Source organism: Mus caroli, chromosome X, assembly GCF_900094665.2.
Source record: "Mus caroli chromosome X, CAROLI_EIJ_v1.1, whole genome shotgun sequence".
Lineage (NCBI taxonomy): Eukaryota > Metazoa > Chordata > Mammalia > Rodentia > Muridae > Mus > Mus caroli.
Window position 1 is genome coordinate 121,700,731 of NC_034589.1, and position 23,938 is coordinate 121,724,668.

The window sequence follows — 23,938 nt, forward strand, 5'->3', positions numbered from 1 at the left end:
TTCTTCTTCTTCTTCTTCTTCTTCTTCTTCTTCTTCTTCTTCTTCTTCTTCTTCTTCTTCTTCTTCTTCTTCTTCTTCTTCTTCTTCTTTCTTCCTTCTTCCTTCTTCCTTCTTCCTTCTTCCTTCTTTCTTCTTTCTTCTTTTTCTTTCATTATGAGGCTATTTATGTGTTGTTGAACTAGTCTTATAATGAAGCTTGCCCTGGAATATAGTGAACCTTCCAGAGGTCACATCATTAGAAAAAAAAAAATGAAATCTTCCTCTATCAGCTGCTCTCAACCATACAACTTTATCCAAATGCATAATGAACAGATAGAAATAATAATTACTTCTAACCATAAAAAGTTATTTAGTATGAGAAAACAAGAATAAGACTAACAAGAAACCTCAGTATTCAAGGAACGTCTGTCAAATTTCATTCTAAATATATCTGTCTGATAAATATTTTCCAAGAGACTTCTTATCTTGCATGCTTAAGTCCCAGACTTTATGCTCAAACACCCCCAAAACTTTATATAACATATTTGGCCTCCCAAGAAATATGTTTGGTTTTTACTTTGCTGAATTAAAACAAACTGAGTGAAAAGTAAAAGGGATTTTGTGGAGCTTGTCCTCATATGGGATTAAGAAATGTATTCCAGGACTCTCCTTCTTCTCTATAGGTACATGGAAACATGCTTGTTAATTCAAATGTGCTGCATCCTGAAACTATATCTTAAAACAATCTTCTTTAAACTCTCAATATTTCCCTTTTTCCTCAGCCCATATCAATTTGCTCAGTACTCAAAATTAGGATAAGCCACAAAGCCTTGAAAACATCTTTTAACACCTCAAAACTCCATTATTCTTTTAGAAAACTTACGTAATGGACTAAAGCAAATTAGATAATATTCAATTTAATGAGTTCCCATTTTTCACATTATGATTTGTGCATTATTTTCTTCAGGTGAATGATTGTGTTTTCTCCCCCCACCCACCAATAGTTGTTTTTAGGCAGTAGTCTGGAAGGGATGGCTGATTTAGTATTCACAGACAACACTGCACACACAAGGGCAGCAAGAGTGATGGGAAAGAGCCTGAAGGACCCTCTTCAATAGCAAGTAGGTAGGCAGGTGTCTAGAGTGTTGATGGAGCAGCCTTAGATCAGCTCTGGTTAGTAGGCTGGTTAGAGATGAAGAGAGATTCACTGGCTGCAGCTCCAGACTGGCCACTTGCAGTATAATTTTCTTGACAAGTGAAGCTGTTGGCCAGGACTCACTTGATGTACTTCTCCTGGGCTGCCTTAAGGTTCTCCTTCTTCCACCACAGGCCTTTAGTGCAAAGGCCTACAGTGCTCAGCCATAGGAGAAAGTCAAGGCCCCATGGCTTCAGCAGGGGACACTTGTTGATACCATTGAGGTTGATGGATGCCTCTTCCTCACTCTACCCTCCAGACAGGAAAGTGATCCCAGGCACAGCAGGGGACACTGTGTAATGAAAATTTCTGGGTGCAGGCATGGTCAGGGTTGACCATGTTGGGCTTTAGCAATGTGCCTTCCAGATAGACATGGTGATAACTCAGAGCCTTGTAGACAGTCTCCATTACCATACTGCCAGTTACATACTGGCAGTGCTTTAAGTAATGGTCCCCATCAGGGATAATTTCAGGCTCCACAATGGTTACAATGCCATTCTGCTGGCAGATGCTGGAATAAGGGCCAGAACATTGACATTTTCCATGATGTCAAGGGATGAGATAGTATGTTCCCCAATCTTTAGCACACGGTGCCACTTTTCAGTCAAATCCTTCCTTCTTATACTGGGCACAGCATTCAGACACCCCATCCAGTCCTTGGGTAGTGGTCTCGCCATTGGTTCCTTCCAGGGGCACCACACCCTTATCTACCTTAATGCCCACAACACCAACGTTGGACTCGATAACTTGGGGGACGGGATGTCCATTATCTGCCTTCTGGTACAGTGTCTAGTGTAAGAGGATCACCCCTCTCCCAATGCAGGGATTCACATGGTCATCAGGAGTCAACAGCAACTGGCCATAGAAGCACCTGTTCTTGTTGGTGTTCTTGGTGCCAATGGACTGCAGGATCTTGGTTATGTTTCCAGGGTACTCATCTGCAGCCAGGATGCCCTTAAAACCAGAGCCACAATGCAGTTACTGATGTCAGAGAGCTCCTTCTTCTGTTCTGAGATCAGTGCCAGGTATGGGTAGGGCTTATATATGGTACAAGTAGATGAGGGTCTGAGGGACTCACTAGATTGGACTGTCACACAGAGTGTATCACTTGGGATAAACCTGGAGGTTGGGAACAATGTAAGCAGGAATGATCACTCTGCAGATGCATATAGTATGTGTAACCTGGGATAAATCTGGGGATTCAGGGGATTACTGACAGGCTAATGTTCAAGAAACTGGTCAGCCTGGGTCTAAACTCAGAATGTAGAACCTAAGCAAGGCTTGAAGGTTTGATGTGGTATGGATAACTGGGGTATAGTAGGAGGGGAGAAAGATCACAGGTATCTTACTTGTATCTACAGCATATGTTATAGTTACAGGGTCTCTGATAGCAAGTGGAGTGAAAGCAAGGATCAGGTAAGTCCCAAAGAAAGAGAGATGGAGTAAATCTAAGTTTAATGTTTGTGAAAAGCAAAAGGGGTGAAAATAGCCACATATGTTTTCTTTATATTCATAATTATACTTTTAGAAGATAACTTTTCATTTCTCACTGGGGTTTCATTAAGTATATTATTTTAAAATATTTTCTATTTTTTACCCTCGGGGCTAAATTCTGTTCTTTTAATCCCACTTCTACTTTTTTGTACTTTATTTACAATGAAAGGTGAAATTTCATTTAGAGGTATTTTATTTTACATGCAATAATTTATAAACAGGAAATATATAAACTAGAACAAAGATGTATTATCATCTATATCTGTATCCATATCCATATTTATATCTATATTCATATATATGGATGCTTTCTAGGATTATGCAAGCCCATTTTCCCTGAAAGATAGGCTCAATGCTAACTCCTAAAATTCTTATTTTTTTGCTTAGGGAGAATAGTGTCTCACTTTATGAATATATTGTATCTACAAACATTATTTGTTTACATCAAGACTGAATTCACATTAGATAAAATGTTACCCATAGTGAATATATAACATTTCTAAATAAACTTAAAATAAAAATAAATTAAAAACCTATTTATCTTCTTCTCTTCCTGAAGTTAACACAAATGATTCTCTTGACTCTAACCACCATATATGTCAACGTATCAATGCTTCTTTTCAGAAATAAAGGGTATTTCTGTGATTTGTTTTTGTTTTTGTTGTTGTTGTTTGTTTGTTTTGAACATACTCAAAAATTTAAGGAACCGCTATTCTTTCAGAAGGGAAAAATACAGTCCCTTAACATGGTGCTACCTGTAGTATCCATTTGGTTTTAAATACAACCTTGAAAGTATTAAAGTTGTATGTTCATTTTTTCTGTAACTGTTTGCAACAGATATCTTCAGATTCCAAATATACCTGTGATTTTTAGTGGTGAATTTTCATTTTCTGTTGTTATGTGAAATGTTTAGTACAGAAACCTAAAAGAGGTTAATATTGGAAGCATGACACTATTAGAGGAGGGCTACCTTAAGGGGAAAGAAATAGCAAGTACAAAGCCTGAAGCGAGAAAATGTCTGGCATACCTAAAGTACAAGTTAGTTTTTAGGTCAGTATTTTGGGAAAAGCCGGTGAAAGAAGAGTCACTTAATAAAACATTAAATACAAGAAGATGACAACAATGTCTTCGTGGACATTGTTAAGTTATGACTTTTCACTTTTAATATTCACTGAAAGAATAGTCTAGTGACACAAACAGATCTATATTTTAATCTTATTACTGTGGTTGCTACAGATTTTTTGAGGTAGGAAAAGGGTGAAAACAAGGAAATGAATGAAGGTCTTTTGCAGAGATCCACCTAAGAGGAAAGACTGATGATATAAGCCATAAAATAATGTTAAGAGAAGGTGATATGCCAATGATAGTTTCTGGGTTTTTGTCCCAACAACTTGGAAGAAATGGCTGTGTCACTAAATTTCCTTGTAAGAAAAGAAAAAAAAAAAAAAACTAGTTTGGCAGCATGCTATGTGTTAACTTCTCCATAGGACATGTCAACTAGGTAGTTAGATAATGCAGTAGTCTTGTATTGAAGGATGAATACAGAGTCAATGATAAGAACTAAAGAATCACAGATATATGGATAGTATTAAAAACCATGATATTTGATATTCATATGGCTTAACCTAATATAGAAAGTGATGAGTCCTATGATAGAAACATATTTGGAAATATGAAAATATAAACCAGGGTTATCTGTCTCACAGTGGTAGTCAGGTTGTAAAAGAGTTGACAACTTGAAAATAAATATAATATGAGAATTAACTAGATGAAATGGTTATGGAAACATCATTATAGGGTGTTTAATGGTCTGCTGGCAATGTTCACCATGCTGCTGTAGGACAATATAGAAAGCATTACAGGTGAGAAAACTTATAGACCATAGGAAATGAGACTATTGAGGGCAAGAAAAGAAGAATGGTGCAAAATGAAACTGTAGTGGAAAGAAAGAAAACACATTTTTTAACAACTTGTATGGTATGATAGACAATTCAATTCCAGACCAGGATTAAAAGGCTGAAGAGAATCTACATAGGCTACAGTTGATGTAGAATAAATCCCCCTTACACAGTATGAAACTATATACATAGAGACAAATATTTTCACAGCATAGTAATGAGTTCACTCTCCAGTTCATTTCTGTCAGTTTCAAAGAATAAGATATCTTACTCCTTTAAAAATGGCATGCCAGACCAAAGCATCCATACCCTAGTTTTCTTTCCTCCTAAGCTCTATATGGTCTGTGGGTTGTATCATGGGCATTGTGAGCTTCTGGGCTAATATACACTTAGCAGTGAATACATATCATGTGTATCCTTTTGTATCTTATTTATCTCACTCAGGATAATATTTTATAGTTCCATCATTTGCCTAAGAATTTCATGAAGTCACTGTTATTAATAGCTGAGTAGTATTCCATTGTGTAAATGTACCATATTTTCTGTATTCATTCCTTTGTTGAGGGACAACTGGGCTGTTTCTAGCTTCTGACTATTATAAATAAGGCTGCTACAAAATTAGTGGAGCATGGGTCCTTGTATATGATGGAGCATCGTTTGGTTTTATGCCCAGTAGTGTTATAGCTGGGTCTCAGGTAGAACAATATACAATAGGGTCTCAGGTAGAACAATGTACAATATTCTGAGGAACCCCCAGATTGATTTCTAGAGTGCTTTTACCAGCTTGCAGTCCCAGAAGCAATGGAGGAATGGTTCTCTTTCTCCACATCCTCGCCAACATCTGCTGTCACCTGCATTGTTGATCTTAGACATTCTGATTGGTGTCAAGTGGAATCTCAGGGTCTTTTGTCCTGCATAGAGGGGAGAACAGGATGATTGCAGGGGAGGCTGAAAGAGGGGGTACCTAGGATGGAGAGGGGGAGGATGGGGGGCAATATCAGGTATTGGAGAGAATAGGAGAGATGTAAAGGGGGTCAGGAAATAGAAAAAAATATGTAGCATTGGGAGATGAGGAACTGGAGGTAGCCACTAGAGGGTCCCAGGTGCCAGGGAAGCGAGAGGCTCCCAGGATCCAACTGGGATGACTTTAGCTGAAATGTGCAGTGAAGGGGAGATAGTACCTGTAAAGAACATCTCCAGTAGATAGGCCCAGCCCCTGATCAAGGGATGGGGCCACCCACCTACCCATCTCAAAGTTTTTAACAAGAAGTGTTTCTGTCCAAAAGAAAGACAGGGCCAAAAAATGAAGCAGAGACTAAAGGGAGGGCTATCAGTAGCATGCCCCACCTGGGGATCCATCCTATCTGCAGACATCAAACACCTATACTGTTGTTATTACCAAGAGGCTCTTGCTGATAGGCACTAGTATGTCTGTTCTCTGGGAGGTTCTCCAAGAACCTGACCAATACAGATGCGGATGCTCCCAGACAACCATCAGACTGAGCTTGGGGACCCCAGTGGGACAGTTGGCAGAAGGACTGGAGGACTTGGGGGGGGCGGGAGTTGCATCCCCATAGGAAGAACAATGCTGGCTGCCTGGACCACCCAGTGCTCCCAGTGACTAGACCACCAACTAGTGAGTGTACCTGGATGGATCCATGGCTCCAGATACATTCATAGCAGAGGATGGCCTTGCCTTGTCTGACATCAATGGGGCAGGAGGCCCTTGGTCCTGTGGAGGTTTGATGCCCCAAAATAGGGAATGCTAGAGCTGTGGATCGGGAGTGGATGGGTGGGGTGGGTGGGTGAGGGAGAATCCTCATGGAGGCAAAGGGGTGCTGTGAGAGGGCAGATGGGTTGGCAGGATTGCATAGGGGTGTTGCAGACTAACCCCTTTTTCGGTCTCCTATCTGGTTGGAACGGGTCTATGGTTGCAGGTGGACAAGGAGTCAGCGGGAATTGACAGACAGACTCGACACAAAGGAGTGTGTATCTGAATGTAATTTGTCAAATTGAGCATCAAACTTTTTATACAGAAGAAAATAGGGAAGTTGGATGACACACCTGCAAGCTAAAAAGAGGTTACTGGATTCTTACACAAAATAGAGGAATGCAAACACAGAAGGACTGGAAGGAACCAACTGGGATAAAATTCAATGTTAACAACTGGGATCAAAAATAGCTTCACCTAAGGTCCACTTAATCTTAGAAGCCAGGGGCAATGCCTTCATGCCCTTGTCATAGTTCCTACTCTAGTCTATTGTATAGTCCACCTTCCCCCTAGGCCAATGTAAATACTTGTATATGGATGTAACTCATCTCTCTATAGTTCTAAGTATCTACTCTGGTTCCTCCTTAGGTCACAAATTTCCTTCTTCCTAGATAATGGTAAATTCCTGTGTAAGGCAGTGACTTAGATATCCATGCTCAAGGTCAGATCAAGGACTTTATAGAATCTAACTTAGTTATATGTCAAAAATCAATCCTTTGAGCACTTGTAATAAAGCAACATTAAGGGAAAGCACACAGATCTGTTTACCAACTAAAATAAGGACATTGGAGCATTCTTTATACAGGATACCATGATTCCAGGAGACTAAGTTTCCATGAACTTTTAGCCTCGGGACAGTGCCCAGGTTTTCGGGGGCCTGTCGCACTTGTCACTACTGGAGTGGATGTAGCAGAGGGGTAACCAGGTAGTGGGATATCATTTGAGATGTGAACAAATGGAATGACCCAGATGCCCCTCAACAGAGGAATGGATACAGAAAATGTGGTACATTTACACAATGGAGTACTAATTAGCTATTAAAAAGAATGAATTTATGAAATTCATATGCAAATGGATGGACCTAGAAGGCATCATCCTGAGTGAGGTAACCCAATCACAAAGGAACTCAACATGATATGTACTCACTGATAAGTGGATATTAGCCCAGAAACTTAGAATACCCAAGATACAAGATACAATTTGCAAAACACATGAAACTCAAGAAGAACGAAGACCAAAATGGAGACACTTTGCCCCTTCTTAGAACTGGGAACAAAACACTCATGGAAGGAGTTACAGAGACAAAGTTTGGAGCTGAAACAAAGGATGGACCATCTAGAGACTGCCATACCCAGGCATAATCCAGGCATCCATCCTATAATCAGCCTACAAACGTTGACACCATTGCATACACTAGCAAGATTTTGCTGAAAGGACCCTGATATAGCTGTCTCTTGTGAGGCTATGCTGGGGCCTAGCAAACATAGAAGTGGATGCTCACAGTCAGCTATTTGATGGATCACAGGGCCCCCAATGGAGGAGCTAGAGAAAGTGCCCAAGGAGCTGAAGGGGTCTGCAACCCTGTAGGTGGAACAACAATATGAAGTAACCAGTACCCCCCAGAGCTCATGTCTCTAGCTGTATATGCATCAGAAGATGGCCTAGTTGGCCATCATTGGAAAGAGAGGCCCATTGGTCTTGCAAACTTTATATGCCTCAGAACAGGGGAACAACAGGACCAAGAAGTGGGAGTGAGTGGGTAGGGGAGTGGGGGGGGGAGGATATGGGGGACTTTTGTGATAGCATTGGAAATGTAAATGAAAAAAATACCTAATAAATTAAAAAAATAAAAATAAAATTAAAATAAACATGGGTTGCCTACCACTTCAAATAACTCTTCTTTGTGATCTCTAACTCAAACTTTAGGAAGTGTAAAGAGACAAAAGAGTAATTATAGTCTATTGTTGTCATACCCCACTACTCTTTTTCAGTTTCTTTATTCCTTATATGATAAGGCCTATTGTTCAGTGGTCATTTTTGTAACATGAAGTTAAACATTGAGAAAAACAGAGAGAGAATTACATAGAAGTTCCAGCGAGTTACCTTTTAAGTATTAATGACAGCAGAGCATCATTTTCAAGTCAATGAACATTTATAAATGTCAGACTAAAGTGCAAAACTTTTCCCTGGTACTTTTGCTATTAAATGTTATGAAGATCTGGATAGAAATGAAAGCATGCATTTATTTTTAATATGTATAATGCATATAAAATGATGTAAATCTTCAGGTAACATTGTCAAGTTTATCAGATCACATATTGCCAGATGTAGAATGAATATAAAAGTGCCAAATTATATTATTCTCAGCTTCTCATTTCCCAGATGAACTAGGTGAGGCCCTAAAATTCTGATAAAATTTGGTTTCCATCCTTCATACAATGTATTTTCAGGTTTTCAGTTGATTTTCTCTTTTATAATTGTATTTGAGGAGACACAAACCAGAGGTCCAAATGATTCCACTGAAAGTGACTAGTAAGAGATGCTTTTGGTTGTATTCAAATATGTGAAGTTATAAACATTAACTTATTAATAATAATTAATTTTGTCAAAATCAAATCAAAACAGAAAGCTGTCATCTCTATGGGTTCTTAGACACCCCACACTACAATTGGCAAAAAGTACATTTAGTGGTGTGAGATGTCACAATACTTGTTTCTCTTGTGTTCTTGTTATAGCCTCATCTTAAATTTGTGCTAAACTCAAGAACTATTGCTGATACACTGCTTATTATATTATACACTGCTTATTATTATTATAAGAATTCTCAGACAAAGCTGTTACATGAAAGGTACTGTCTTTAATAATCTAAGTTCTCACTGTTGATCTGTTATTTCCCCACACACAGAAATTTTATACTTATAAAGTGGCATTAATTGGTCCTATTTGACTGTTCATGCTATGACAGAAACTCAGTATTCTCTTTTTTTCTTTTTCTGACATATAGGTGAGGAGAATAATATGTTTAAGATGGGCAAGTCCTAAGAAATTTTTCAGTATTCTCTTCTACTGGGGATGAAAGAAGAGGTATTTTAACACTGAAGTCGCTTAGTATAAGTATGCTATATGGAGAAAGAGACAAGTAGAGGAGAAGAGAAAATATAAGTGTGATATAGACAAAATGCTTGTGTATTAATAAAATATTTTATTTACATAGAAACACTAGCATTAGTACGTTGATGTTTGAGAAGTATAAAAGACTTGCTATAAGTGGTTTCTGAACCTGTGGCAGGGGGAAACTGTTTCTGTGCTGATTGTTTTTCTCTGTGTTCTTGGACTTGGACCAATGTTATTTCTTGGACATGGGACAGACTGAATATACCCTGTTAAACTTCCTAGTTAACCACTAGAGGGGAGTTAGGGAAAGAGGAGAAAACTTGTCAGTAGTAGTATAAAATTGGATAATTATCTGCTCCATTTAAGAAAATATAAGCTTTGGAGCTGAAAGTGTTTGCAGACACATAGGAGGAACATCAATATGAACTAACCAGTACTCCCAGAGCTTCTTGGAACTAAACTACCAATCAAAGAAAACACATGGTGGGACTCATGGCTCTAGCTGCATATGTAGCAAAGGATAGCCTAGTCGGTCATCAATTGGAGGAGAGGCCCTTGGTCCTGTGAAGGTTCTATGCCCAAGTATAGGGAAATGCCAGGGCCAGGAATGGGAGTGGGTGGATTGGGGAGCAGGAGGGGTGGAGGGGATAGGGGATTTTCAGAGGGGAAACTAGGAAAGGGGATAACATTTGAAATGTAAATAAAGAAAATATCTAATAAAAAAAGAAAGGATAAGCTTTTTCTGTCCCATTTTCTGAAAAATAAAGCCAAAAAAAAGGAAGTTCTCTGAAAGATTAGATTGTAGTTAGCAACTTGATAATATTTGGCAGGGTCCAGTTAGATATATTTGCAGATTAAGAAATACTCAAATATCTGTAATAAGGAGTACACCATGATAAAAAGCAAAAATGTATAATGGTAGGACATTTTGATACTCACAATTAATATTTTTTTGGCAGATTTCCAAAGCATTATGAGGAAAGTAACCGTGGCTTCTAGTCTTTCTTTTACATACACATCACTATTGTATGGAAATCATATGAAGATCAAAACGATTCTCTGAAAGCATTTTGTAAGCATACTATTATTCCCTACATTAGTGATAGATAGCATTTCCCATTTCTACATGGAGGAAAGAACTCAATAACATGTTACATGGATACTAAATGAAAATCTATCTCAGGAACATATAGCTTAATGATTTACAGATGCCATGTGCTCATCATAAAGAGCCCATACAAAAGAAAACAACAGAGCCGTGCGTGGTGGCGCACACCTTTAATCCCAGCACTCGGGAGGCAGAGGCAGGCGGATTTCTGAGTTCGAGGCCAGCCTGGTCTACAGTGTGAGTTCCAGGACAACCAGAGCTATACAGAGAAACCCTGTCTCGAAAAACCAAAAAAAAAAAAAATAATAATAATAAAAAAAATAAACAGAAGGTATTCCAAGAAATCTCCTAAATTCAATGTGAATCCCTTCTCTTGATGGTAAAATTTTATCTTGGAATCTTCTAGCGACTTAGCAATTTCCACTCCAAAAATTATCTTTACAAACTCTTACATCTTAGCAAATACTATTTTTAATTGCACATTTTTCATAAGATGACCAATTAGAATTTAAACAGAAGGAACTGCTTCATGTACCTGAAATGTATACAGTATATTATCACATCTTACATTTTTATAGGACCTATCTTTTTAAACAAACCAATTTTCATGCAGTAAAAATGTCATGTATAAGATGATATAAATATGAGACTGAGAAGTACATTTGTAAATGAAATCAGGAACCAGTTATATTTTTCAACTAATGTACTACTCAAAAATATTTAAAGGTGTTTTCTTAAAAGGTCTGAAAAAAACATTTAAATGTTTGGGACAAGGTGTCCCTTGATGATAATTCTTTCTTATTCTAACTTCCACTGTGCACTTCTTGTGACCCAATGAGATATTGGTGCCTTACTAAAAACAAAGATCTGCATTTGATCCTCATCCAACGGCTTTTATAAAAAAAAATGAAAAAAAGAAAAAGCTTGTCAATCAGAGTTGCAAACATTCTTTACAAATAAGAGAAGCTTAAATAGAAAACAGCAGCAACAACAGGTGGCATGGGTTCCGGAATGGGCTTGTACCCAAGAAGAGAAGCAACACTGATTCATGAGCATAGCTACAGGGCCTGGTGCCCAGCCAGCTCTAATTCCCTCTGCTTTTAGAGAAGCTTTTAATTTTTTATCATCTTATGAAACGGGAGTGAATTAGTTGCTGAACACTGGTAACACTGGTGGGCTCCCCACCTTTGCCACAGAGATGTTTATACAGATATGTCAGCAGCGCTGATGGGTACATGCTTAAAATTTAATCTAGAGATATCACCTCTGGGATCCTTTATCCTGTCTGGATTCCACATGAAGTCAGAGATGACTGGGCTTTCATGAAAGTGGTTGGTCCCTCATGAATGACTCTAGAGCACATCAACTTGGTTTCATCCTTTCCCATGGAGTACCGTTTTGCATTCTGTTCATCTGTGTAGAATTAACTTTTGAGGAGGAGTAGTAAAGAATTGTGTCTTCATTTCCAAGTAATACACCAATAACAGAAAACATAAGGATCCTACCAAAAAGTCCAACTTGGTGAACCAGTGAATAAACTGAGCTTACTTACAGAGCATATGTGAGTAAATACTGTCGGAAAAATGGATAATGCCCAAAGGTGCAAAGTCCCACCTTATTATGGATGATGATTACTTGGAAACTGCATCAGGGAATCCCTTTTTCAGCTAATTTTCCATTTCCCATTTTGTACATACTATATAGCTTTTCAAGATCACTTGAAATTAGAGATGTAGAAGAGAGGAGTGATAACTTCTCTGGGAATAGGTTTTTGTCTTGATTTATAGAACTAAATATGAAGCAGCCTTAAATGCAGTCAGAATGTCTGTAGTTGCATACAAAATAGTCACATCACTACTGAACCAAAAGGCATATCTTAAATGGTCTGTTAATAGTGTAGCACACAGTGTTCACACGTGAATGCAGATGACAATTCTCTTCTAGAAGTTTGCATAACACTTCCAGCACCATAAAAGCAACAAAGAAATGAGAGCCTTCTGGTTCAGCCACAGCCTGATTTCTCTATCATGTAGGACATATACATAGGGTCTTTAGCAATAAGGTTTTTGTTAGGTGTTTTTTTTTTTTTCCTGAGATGATATTGATTTTACAATCCTCAATCCTGTTTTTTGTTGTTTGTTTCTTTTTGTTTGTTTGTTTGGCCTGAGATTACAGGCATGTGTTAGCATTCCTGGCTAGTTTAGTGCCTCATAAAGATCCCTCAATCCAACATCTAGTTAAATGCTATCTGGTGAGTCCTTATTATGTGCAAGGTACTGTACTGGATGCATAACAACACCAAGGTTTTCTTTTAGGTAAGAATTTAATATCTTCCTCCTCCTTCATTCTCTCTCTCCATCTCCCCCTCTCTGTGAAATACAAAGAATTTCATGAGTAAGTATTATAAGGGATTCTCATTTGTGTAACCCTTTTATCTTTTACAAAGGGCGCTCAAGGACCAACTGAGTTGGTAGCATAATCAAGAGCAAGCAAGTACTATTTCCAGAATTTAAATTATCCAATTTCCCTGCCTAGTAAGATATTATATATGACCCTTATAAATATTCACATAGTATGATAATAATCCAAAAATATAAAGGAGAGGAGAAAAGATATACTAAGCATTGATGATGATGAAATTGACACGGTACTAAGAAGTATGTGTCAGTAATATCTCATTTAATGCAAATAATAAACCTATCAAGATAGAACAAATAAATACAAATGATTGTCATCTAAAAATAATAATAAATCAGACATGCTAGCAGATTACTTATGAAAAAATTAGAGGCCACAAATATTGAATAAATAGATTACCTCAGTGTTAATATGCTTGCCTAGCAATTGTAAGGTCCTAGGTTTAGTCCAGGATCCTAAGATAAAAGTCACTCCCCAAATAAACCAATTCAAAGTATTTAGACTTTGGATGTTTTGATGTCCTCTCTGGCCATAAGACATAAAAAAAGAATACAACTCTTGCCCTAGTTTTTTCATTAAATGGTCATATGACTTTTGAGGGTGCCTTTCCCCTATGACACCTTCTTTTACATCCTTTAGCAGATAATATTTAATAGTTTTCATATATTTGTTTTTCAAATGTTTTGGGCAACTCAGAGTTTGACATTGCTTCATGATGTAATAAAATCTTTCCATAAAAGGCATGCAATTTCTCTGAATATCCACCACCATCCATTCCAAACAGGTATCAACTGGTATCCAAAGCTGGCAGCTAAGAGGATGGAATGTCAAATACAATACATGTATGAAAAGATTTCACTGCTGATATCAGTTATTTCCTCCAAAGAGCAATGTTGGTTATAGTAGCATGTATGAGAGACATCAGTTTATTTACATCACCACAATACACAAACACATTCCAGAAGACATCTTTATTATGGAACTTTTGATTATCTGCCAGTGCTTGCAGATTGTATGGGACTAGATGAGGCCTCTTGGCCTAATCCAGAGCCAAAGGAAGAGCTGAGTTGTACTTGCTGTTTGAGCTGGTGCTCCAGGTCTGAAAAGAAGTTGGTGATTCAGCTACAGCCATTGCCATTGTCACTGACAGCCCCTTAGCTTCAGGTGGATGCTGAGAGGCCTGAGGTCTCTGTGAACAAACTATACCCCAGCATACAATCTTATAGGAGACAAATTTACATTGTTTCTGGGGATAATTGTCTATCCACAGTGCAAGATTTTTCCTTTTAATTTGTACAGTTTCATCATTTATGCCTTTTCAAAGTGTGGTTCAAGCTTTAAAGCCTTCCAGAGGCTAATTGACACAACACTTAGCTTTCTCTTCATTTCTTCTCTAGGAACTCTGGATCCAAACTAACTTTACCTACTTTGACCTCCATTGACCAGGACATACCCAGTTATCTGTTTTAGCCTTTTGTGGCTTCCTATTCCAACCAGCAGAAAAGAGTGACAACACTACGTTCTTCTCAAAGCAGTTTATTCAGGAACCTTTCAACATCATGCATGAATCTCTCTCCAGAAATCAATATCTCCAGGAAAAAAACAACAACCACCCGCCCCCAATTGCAATCCCTTATATATCCTCTCAACCATGCCCCATCAGCCCAGTCCACGTAACAGCAGTCCATTGGTCAGAATCATCACTTGTCATATGGTCCAATCTTGCATCATGGTGCACCTGAGCAGTTCTCATGATGGATGCAGCTGATTTTCTGGTGTATGAGGAAGTCAGGTGCAAGTCATAAGACTTGGCTGCAGTCCAGGGCGCCATTTGGGACTGCTGCCACATCTGCTCCTCACAGCCTTTTACACTTTCTGATTCCCTTGGTACTTAAGGAACTCAATTTTCATGCTACTCTGTTACTCATATCTTTCAAATGCCTCCTCATTCATAAATATCACATTTCCCAGTTGGGTTTATCAAATCCCCATACTAATACTGAAATCCTCGCTGATATAACTTCTCTCTCCACTTTTCACTGGGCACAGCCCTATCTTGCCCAGGAAACTTGTTAGCAAACCTAACATCTTTCATGCCTCATTCTTTTAGTAATGCCAGTCTTTCCACTGTTTCCTTACAGTCCGTGATATACGTGGGGATTTGTGCCATTCTAGCAAGGATTGGATTCCTTTATATTTTCTTCGATTATTCAGCCTTAAGGAGCTATCTGTAGTTACATTCCTCTTTCTCTGCTTCCAGAGCATTCAGAATAATCTTATCAGATTGATCGTATCTGGCCTCTCATCTATGCTTTCACAAGCTGGGCTGTAAAGGACTCCTTTTTTAATGTTAATTTTTTTATTTATTATATATTTTCTTCTCTGAAAGTCCCCTATACCCTCCCCCTGCCCTGCTTCCCAACCCACTCTCTCCTGCTTCCTGTCCATGGCATTCCCCTGTACTGGGGCATATAATATTCGCAAATCCAAGGGCCTCTCCTCCCATTGATGGCCAACTAGGCCATCCTCTGCTACATATACAACTAGAGACACAGATCTGGGGGTACTGGTTAGTTCATATTGTTGTTCCTCCCATAGGGTTGCAGACCACTTTAGCTCCTTGGGTACTTTCTCTAGTGCCCAAGTGTTCCATCCAATAGATGACGGTGAGCATCCACTTCTGTATTTGCCAGGCACTGGCATAGCCTCACAAGAGACAGCTATATCAGGGTCCTGTCAGCAAAATCTTGTGGGCATATGCAATAATGTCTGAGTTTGGTGGTTGTTTATAGGATGGATCCCCGGGTGGGGCAGTCTCTGTATGGTCCTTCCTTCCATCTCAGCTCCAAACTTTGTCTCTGTAATTCCTTCCATGGGTATTTTGTTCCTCGTTCTAAAAAGGAACAAAGTATCCACACTTTAGTCTTCCTTCTTCTTGAGTTTCATGTGTTTTGCAAATTGTATCTTGGAGGTAACCCAATCATAAAAGAACACACATAATATGCATCACTGTTAAGTGGATATTAGCCCAGAAACTTAGAATAAAATTTTGCAAAACACATGTAAAAGACTCTTAATTCTTGATTACAAGTCTGTCCTAATTTAACCAGCTTTGCGGCAGTGTACTCCTTATATATCATACTTTTTTTTCTACTGAGCCATTGAAAAAGTTCATAATGAAAGTTGAACAATATATTTTCTCTTGTCAATTAAACTTTTGTTCTTACAAATATTCTCTATTTCTTACTTGTGCATATGTCTCTTTTTTTCTCACTGTCTAATGATTCCCAGGGGTTCCAAATTTTTGGATCCCAGTATCAGTACTTTATCACAGACCTAATTTGCACTCACTTATTTTTCTACTTTTTTTGGGAGGGGAAGACAGGGTTTCTCTGTGTAGCCCTGGCTGTCCTGGAACTCACTCTGTAGAACAGACTGGCCTCAAACTCAGAAATCTGATGCCTCTGCCTCCCGAGTGCTGGGATTAAAGGGGTGCGCCACCAACGTCTGGTTCTATTTTTCTACTTCTGATAGTCATAAGAAATAGGAAGCCAGCATCTTTATTTCATCTTCTTGTTTGTTCAGCTTACCCACAGAATCATATGATGACATAAAGAATGTTTACGTTTATGCACATGAGTCATTTTCATTCTATCTCATCTCTTAGGTGTGACCAAGCTTCAACCAGTGCAAGTTGAATTTCTTGTTATGTATAGCAATGTGCAAGCAATTTTTGCAGTGGCTAATAGATGATCTTATCACATATATGCTATTGGAGAGGCTAGTTCTTCAGTCTTTTTCAGTGATTCATCATACATACACAAACATCAGCTGTGATAATATTCTGATTAACATTCCTAGCTAAGGTTATTATGACTCCGATGAAATGCCATGGCCAATAGCAACTTACAGAGGAAAAATTTTATTTGGCTTGTACTTCCACATTGTAGTATATCACTTAAGGAATTCAGGGTAGGAACTCAAACAGAGCAGGAACCTAGAAACAGGAGTTGATAGCTTATACAGAAGTCATAGAGGGATGCTGATTGCAAGCTTGCTCATCATGGCTTTCTCAGCCTGGTATCTTATTGCACCTAGGACCACAAGCACAAAGGTAGCACTACCCATAATAGGATGGACCCTCACACATTAATCACTACTTAAAAAACAAATTCTTGCCTACAGCTCAATCTTACAGAATCAATTTCTCAACTGAAGTTCTCTCCTCTCAGCTAACTCTAGCTGGTGTCAAGTTGATATAACACTAGGCAGCACAATCCCATTAATTAAGCAGCTCTATCATATCAGACCACACAAAAGATGATATCCCCTTTACATCTCCTCCCATGGATAGTGCACCTTTATATGGAACAGACTTTAGTTGCATGCTGTATTATTCATAGTAAGGTAAGTTCATGAAACTGCTGCTACAGTAAGAAAGCATACCACATTTCACAGAGGGAGAAAAGACTACTCTCATAGACATCCCATCCTCCAGCAGTTCAACCCCAGTTTTCTCCATTGATACCCATTTCCAGGGTCATGTAATAAACCCTCTTTAAGTCATATTTGATTCGGTTATGCCTCATTATTAGGTGTCAGTTTGTTGCATTAATTTTCTGGGAGGTAATATGAACAAACAGCTATTCACAAGAGAATGGCAATAATAGATCCAAATAAGATTTTTGAAAGCTTAACTTGGTGAACTAATGAGTTTATTTTATATATAGACCATAGGTGAGAAGTCACTTAAAGGAGTATGTGTGCTTCTCAAACACACGTGCCACCTCAAAACCCAACCCATCATGAATAATGGTCTCATAGAAGCTATATCATAAATTTATACTTTCAGCTTATTTTCTACTGTTTATACGCTCTATTGCAATCTATGATCATATTTTCAACTGGAGAAGGTAGAAAAAAGGAAAGGCTGGAAGCTTGGGAGGGTGTCCTGTGATTAGTATACCTCCATATTCTATTCTTGAGTATTAATGAACATAAACATCAACATCATTCTACTGTTTTGCTGTTTTAGTTACCACTGACATCAGGCCAGGATAATCTCTACTGAATTTATTATGGTAATGGTAGGTTCATGTTATGTTCTGTGCTAGACCCAAGGCATGCTCGGGGAAAGGGCATATTCTATAATATCATGGTCTGTGAATAATTTATTAGATTTCATAATTTGATACATTCTTATACTCAAATTATTTAATAAGTATTTAATAATTTTACCCAATACTTGGTGTTTTGGTCTTCTAGCCTCATGTATCAAGTATTTCTTTATTTTTTTTTTATTTAAAGTTCTTTTATTGATTCTTTGTGAATTTCACATTATGCACCCCAATCCCACTCATCTGCCCATCCTTTCCTTCCTATGCACCCTTTGCCCATGCAAACTCCCCCCCCAAAAAGAAAATAGAAAAAAGTTTTAAAAATTATTAAAACAAAACAAACACAGGGGAAGCAATAGTGTGTCACAGTGTGTCCCAAGGTATATCCTTTTGTCCACACACTTTTACTTGCAGATATTCGTCACAATGAGTCTTGTGGTACATTTACACAATGGAATACTACTTAGCTATTAAAAAGAATGAATTTATGAAATTCATAGGCAAATGGATGGACCTGGAGGGCATCATCCTGAGCAAGGTAACCCAATCACAAAGGAATTCACAGAATATGTACTCACTGATAAGTGGATATTAGCCCAGAAACTTAGGATACCCAAGATATAAGATACAATTTTCAAAACACATGACACTCCAGAAGAACGAAGACCAAAGTGTGGACACTTTGCCCCTTCTTAGAATTGGGAGCAAGGCACCCATGGAAGGAGTTACAGAGACAAAGTTTGGAGCTGTGACAAAAGGATGAACCATCTAGAGACTGCCATATCCGGGGATCCATCCCATAATCAGCTTCCAAAAGCTGACACCATTGCATACACTAGCAAGATTTTGCTGAAAGGACCCAGATATTGCTGTCTCTTGTGAGACTATGCCGGGGCCTAGCAAACACAGAATTGGATGCTCACAGTCAGCTATTGGATGGATCACAGGGCCCCCAATAGAGGAGCTAGAGAAAGTACCCAAGGAGCTAAAGAGATCTGCAACCCTATATGTGCAACAACATTATGAACTAACCAGTACCCCAGAGCTCTTGATTCTAGCTGCATATGTATCAAAAGATGGCCTAGTCGGCTATCACTGGAAGGAGAGGCCCATTGGACTTGCAAACTTTATATGCCCCAGTACAGGAGAAAGCCAGGGCCAAGAAGTGGGAGTGGGGGGTAGGGGAGTTGGGGGAAGGGTATGTGGGACTTTTGAGATAGCATTGGAAATGTAAATGAGGAAAATACCTAATATTTCTTTATTTTTAATGGTATACAGATAGATATATGAGTGGGAGATTCTTGAAAGTGAATCTGTTTCTGGATGCTTTAAATATTCTTTGATAAAGATTATAGTGAATGTAATTACTGTAACTACCATGTCTGTTGTGTTGAAGCACCCAAAAATTACTAAAAAAATATCTTGATAAAATGGAGATTTGAAAGAATTTATTTAAATGTACTTAGTAATGAAAACCAAAAATATACATATTAGTGAGATAATGTGCATGCTTCAATACCTTTATACATAGTGTAACATTTAACTTAGTATAAGCAAATCTGTCTCCCTAAACACTTAGCATCTTCATGATTAAACACTTAACATTTTTGGCTTATTTAAATATACAGAACCTAATTGTCATTTCTAGGTGCTCTACTTTGGAATGATAAATGATTAGAACTTATTAATCCTATTTACCTGTAAGTATAACTAGCAGTCAACTTTTTTCCACTGCTATCTCTGCTTAACCGTTCCAAACCCTGGATCCACTACTAGTATCCTTGGATATAGTACTAGTATATGGATAGTATATATGCCATGCATATTTTTACTTTCCTTATGTTATTGAGACTACAAGGCACTTGTCTTGGTTAGTATGGCTTATTTCACTTAACATAATGACCTCCAGGTTCATCCACATATGACAAGATTTTATTCTCTTATGACTAAAATAATAATTTAATTTAATGTACCATATTTCTTGATACATATCTTATGAATATTTTAGATGTTTTTATTTCTTGGCAATAAATACACCTAAAGATGGAATTATTGTGTCCTTGAGCAAAATTTTAATTTCTCTATCCTTCAGTTTCCTTGCCCACTACCTTTAATATAGGAATGAAACTTACTTCAACATTTCATTTTGCAGATCATCTATCCATAGTCCTTCAGTGAAAGTTAAGACCTCCTGAGCCTCTATCTCAATATTTAATGCTATGGTGACAACTTTAACTTGAGCAGCTCTTGTATTCGTAACCATAGCTGCTATGTGGTCATAGTTATAACAGCTATATCTTGTTCAGGAGACAGTTTTTCTCAACACTTCTTCTCATGTCTGCCTCTTAAATTATGCCTTCTCTTTCACTATGTTCCCCGAGTCCTTGAGGGTTTTGGGACATATGGATGCCCTATCCATGACTAAACAAGGTATCCACTTTTTCTCAGAATTTTGTCCAGTTGTGATTCTTTGTTAAACACCTCCCATTGCAAAGGAAGTTTCTGTGATGAATGCTGAGGGCCTCACTAATCCATTGGTACAAATATAAATATTTACAAAGAATTTACAAACCTTGCCCAGTTAGAAAAACAACAGTAGTAAGTTTCTTGCTAGAGCCTATTAACTCCAAAACATATATGGGCTTTTGATCAGATATGCACTACAAATTATGAGCTGCCTTCTATAGTACCTACTTCACATTCATCAGAAATCAGTTGTTTACTTCCATAATAGTCATGTATCTGTTTCACTGGTAAGCATCTTGCAAGAAAGTTAGTTATTTTAGATTATGATGTTCACAGATAGAACAGCTGATACATTTTCTCTTGTAGCAGCTTATAGAAAAACTTCTGGTTTTAAGATACCCAGTCAGGAGGGAAGAAACTTCCAGCTTGGATCCATTTTGATACTCAGTGTCCTGTAACCCATCTTCTAGCTCTAGTGGATAACCAAGGCTATGAGTCATATATATATATCAGGGTACTCTGGAGCCATAAACTATACTTGGTACTAAATTTTTTATGTAATAACTTTTGAGGTTTGAGAAGAGCATTATCTGCCTATGAAGGGCTCTTCCATTCAAACAGTATTTTAATTGTGATTTTAAAAATAGACCTAGAAAACAGTAAGTTTCCATAGTGATATATCAAGCATTGTCAGTTTTGGTTAAACTTCCCCTCACTCCTTCTACCTATCTTCCCAACCCCATTCCTACTTAAACATTTTCATCTCCTTTATTACCCTTTCTGCCTACATATCACATAGGTTCTCCCTTTTTTTCTCTCTCTGTCTCTTGTTCCATCTAATGTTTGCTCTCTTTGCTTGACTTTATTAGGAACTACAACTTCAGCAAACCAGTCTAAGAAATGAAAGTTAGAACCTGCATTCAAGATAGACAATGAGGGACTATTTGGAGAGAAAAAAAATCACTGAAAGACAGGAGGGATAAGAGATGATAACAGCAGATGAAGCTGCCCTAAATAGTAAATATACATGACTAAACTTAACAAAGAATGTAAAAATAATAAAATAAGAATTTTAATAAATGCAATTATCAAGGAACAGTTGAAAAATTCTGATAGGAATTTAGTTGTGATAGGAGAAACAGACATATATTAGTTTGTGTCTGTCTGAATTTTTATCTATATGCATTTAAATAAGCAAATAACTCAGGAATTACATAACCTCAAAAAAGCTAGACTCTAAAGAATATGTTTCTTAAGCTCATGATCTTTACATAAAACTATAACTATTATTGCCAACCATGTTCTTATATGATCCATTTCCAAAAATAGAAATAATAATGCTGTTTTGGGAAACTTTTATTTATATATTGGGTATATTTTCACAAAAGTACGGTAGGTTCTTGACATCTCCACAGGCAGGATAAGCACCTTGTTAAGCATTATAACTGCAAGAATTTTGGAAAATATTGTATGGGATAAAATATTATTTTATGGTATAGTAATAGTAATAAATTTTACATATTCTAGGAAATAAAAACAGACTCATTAAAATATGATGTGGCATATAGACTTCTAGAGGTAATTGAACTTTTGATATACAATAACTTATTATTCATAAAATCCTGTCTGTAGTCAAATCACTAATATTTTCAAACACCCACCTTCTCAGAACATAAATGATATTTCTTTTTTTTTTTTAAAGATTTATTTATTTATTATAAGTAAGTACACTGTAGCTGTCTTCAGACACTCCAGAAGAGGGCGCCAGATCTCGTTACAGATGGTTGTGAGCCACCATGTGGTTGCTGGGATTTGAACTCTGGACCTTCGGAAGAGCAGTCGGGTGCTCTTACCCACTGAGCCATCTCACCAGCCCCATAAATGATATTTCTATATGTAGTAATATATAAAGGAAACTACTTTTAACTATCACTTCTTCCGTGTGCCATTTACTTTAGGTTCAAGAGTGGAACAATGTAATTTACATACCTATAATCTATTAGTCAGGAAGAAAGGAAAAACATATATAAATTTGAAACATAGAATGATTTGTCCAGGTAGTACATTACACACAATTATTCCTTGAACAACGAGCAGCCAAATATATAGTAATTTTCTTGTATATCCATTCAGGTGGCTCTGAATCATTTCTCCCATTGATCTTTAAATGTAAAGGTTAGTTACTTTATACATTATGAGACAGGATTATAAAATAGAACATATACTCCATTGTACATAATGTTTCTATAGTGGTTTCCTAGAACATTTCATGTTACTTTTAATTCTTATATTAATTGAATATTGATAACGATCTATATCCTAGGAGCTTTTATCTTAAGTAGTTACTGTTGTTCACATTTCTGAAAATATTTTAAAGTGTTTAATTGGTAACACTTTGACAAAGCCAGCTTTTAATGGTTACCATTGTCCATATGAAGGGAAGGAAGGACTCTTATGTTACTTGGATACTCACATGTTTCTATGGTAGATACACACAAAAAGCAAAAGGAAAAATTTTTTACAGGGATAAACTGAAGTAAATTATCTATGGTTATGTAAAATGCTATGGAACAAAAACAGAAAGTGTAGCATATAGAATATTAGTTCTATGTGTAGGAGTCCTTGTAGGAAGGTCTAAAGCTATCAATTATTAGTTGCAATATATACTTCATTAAAAGATTCACAAGTAAAGTTTTTGAAATTTTATTTATTGTTTGTTAATAATGTGCTTGGACTGTAAATAATACATGTTCTGTGACCAAGATGGTCAACGAAGTTAAATACTACTTTAAATAATGAACAGTGAGAATTGTAAAGTGCTCACTTTTGCTAATTCACTTATTAAAATAATACCATACAATTTCCTGGGAATTGCACTAAATACTACGATTATGCTAAATAGATTGAAATTCTATTACCCACTCACCACCTGTCAATCCCTGATGGATTTGATTAGCACAGATGAACTGCCAAACTGGCAAAGAGGAATACTGAGAGGCAGAGAGACACTCGAGGGCTTGGAACTACTCCCCTTTGCTCTGGCCATGCCCAGAACCACTGAAAACCAATCAGGTATTCCCATCCAGGTTTATTTACAAAACCCAAAATCAACTTGAATGCAAACTAATTTGCTTACTTCTCTTCTATTTGTCTGTATCCTTTTTTTTTAAATGAAAGAGATTAATAAAACAGCTATATAAAACACATCAAGGCAGTTTCTCAGAGCAATTCGGCTCTTATTCTAAATGTAACAGAAATGAAGCATTCTGTATGCACTAATAGTTATACAATCAGACTCATCAAAATAGCCTTAGGAATCTAGGGCCCTTTAATGTCTCTGATATAAAACATGGTTTATTTTATTTTATTTTTTTCTTC

At 37.3% G+C, this 23,938-nt stretch overlaps 1 pseudogene; it reads right to left on the reverse strand.

Moving 5' to 3' along the window:
• Positions 1 to 1,143: 1,143 nt before the first annotated feature.
• Positions 1,144 to 23,938, reverse strand: part of LOC110286377 — a 40,621-nt pseudogene continuing 17,826 nt past the window's right edge.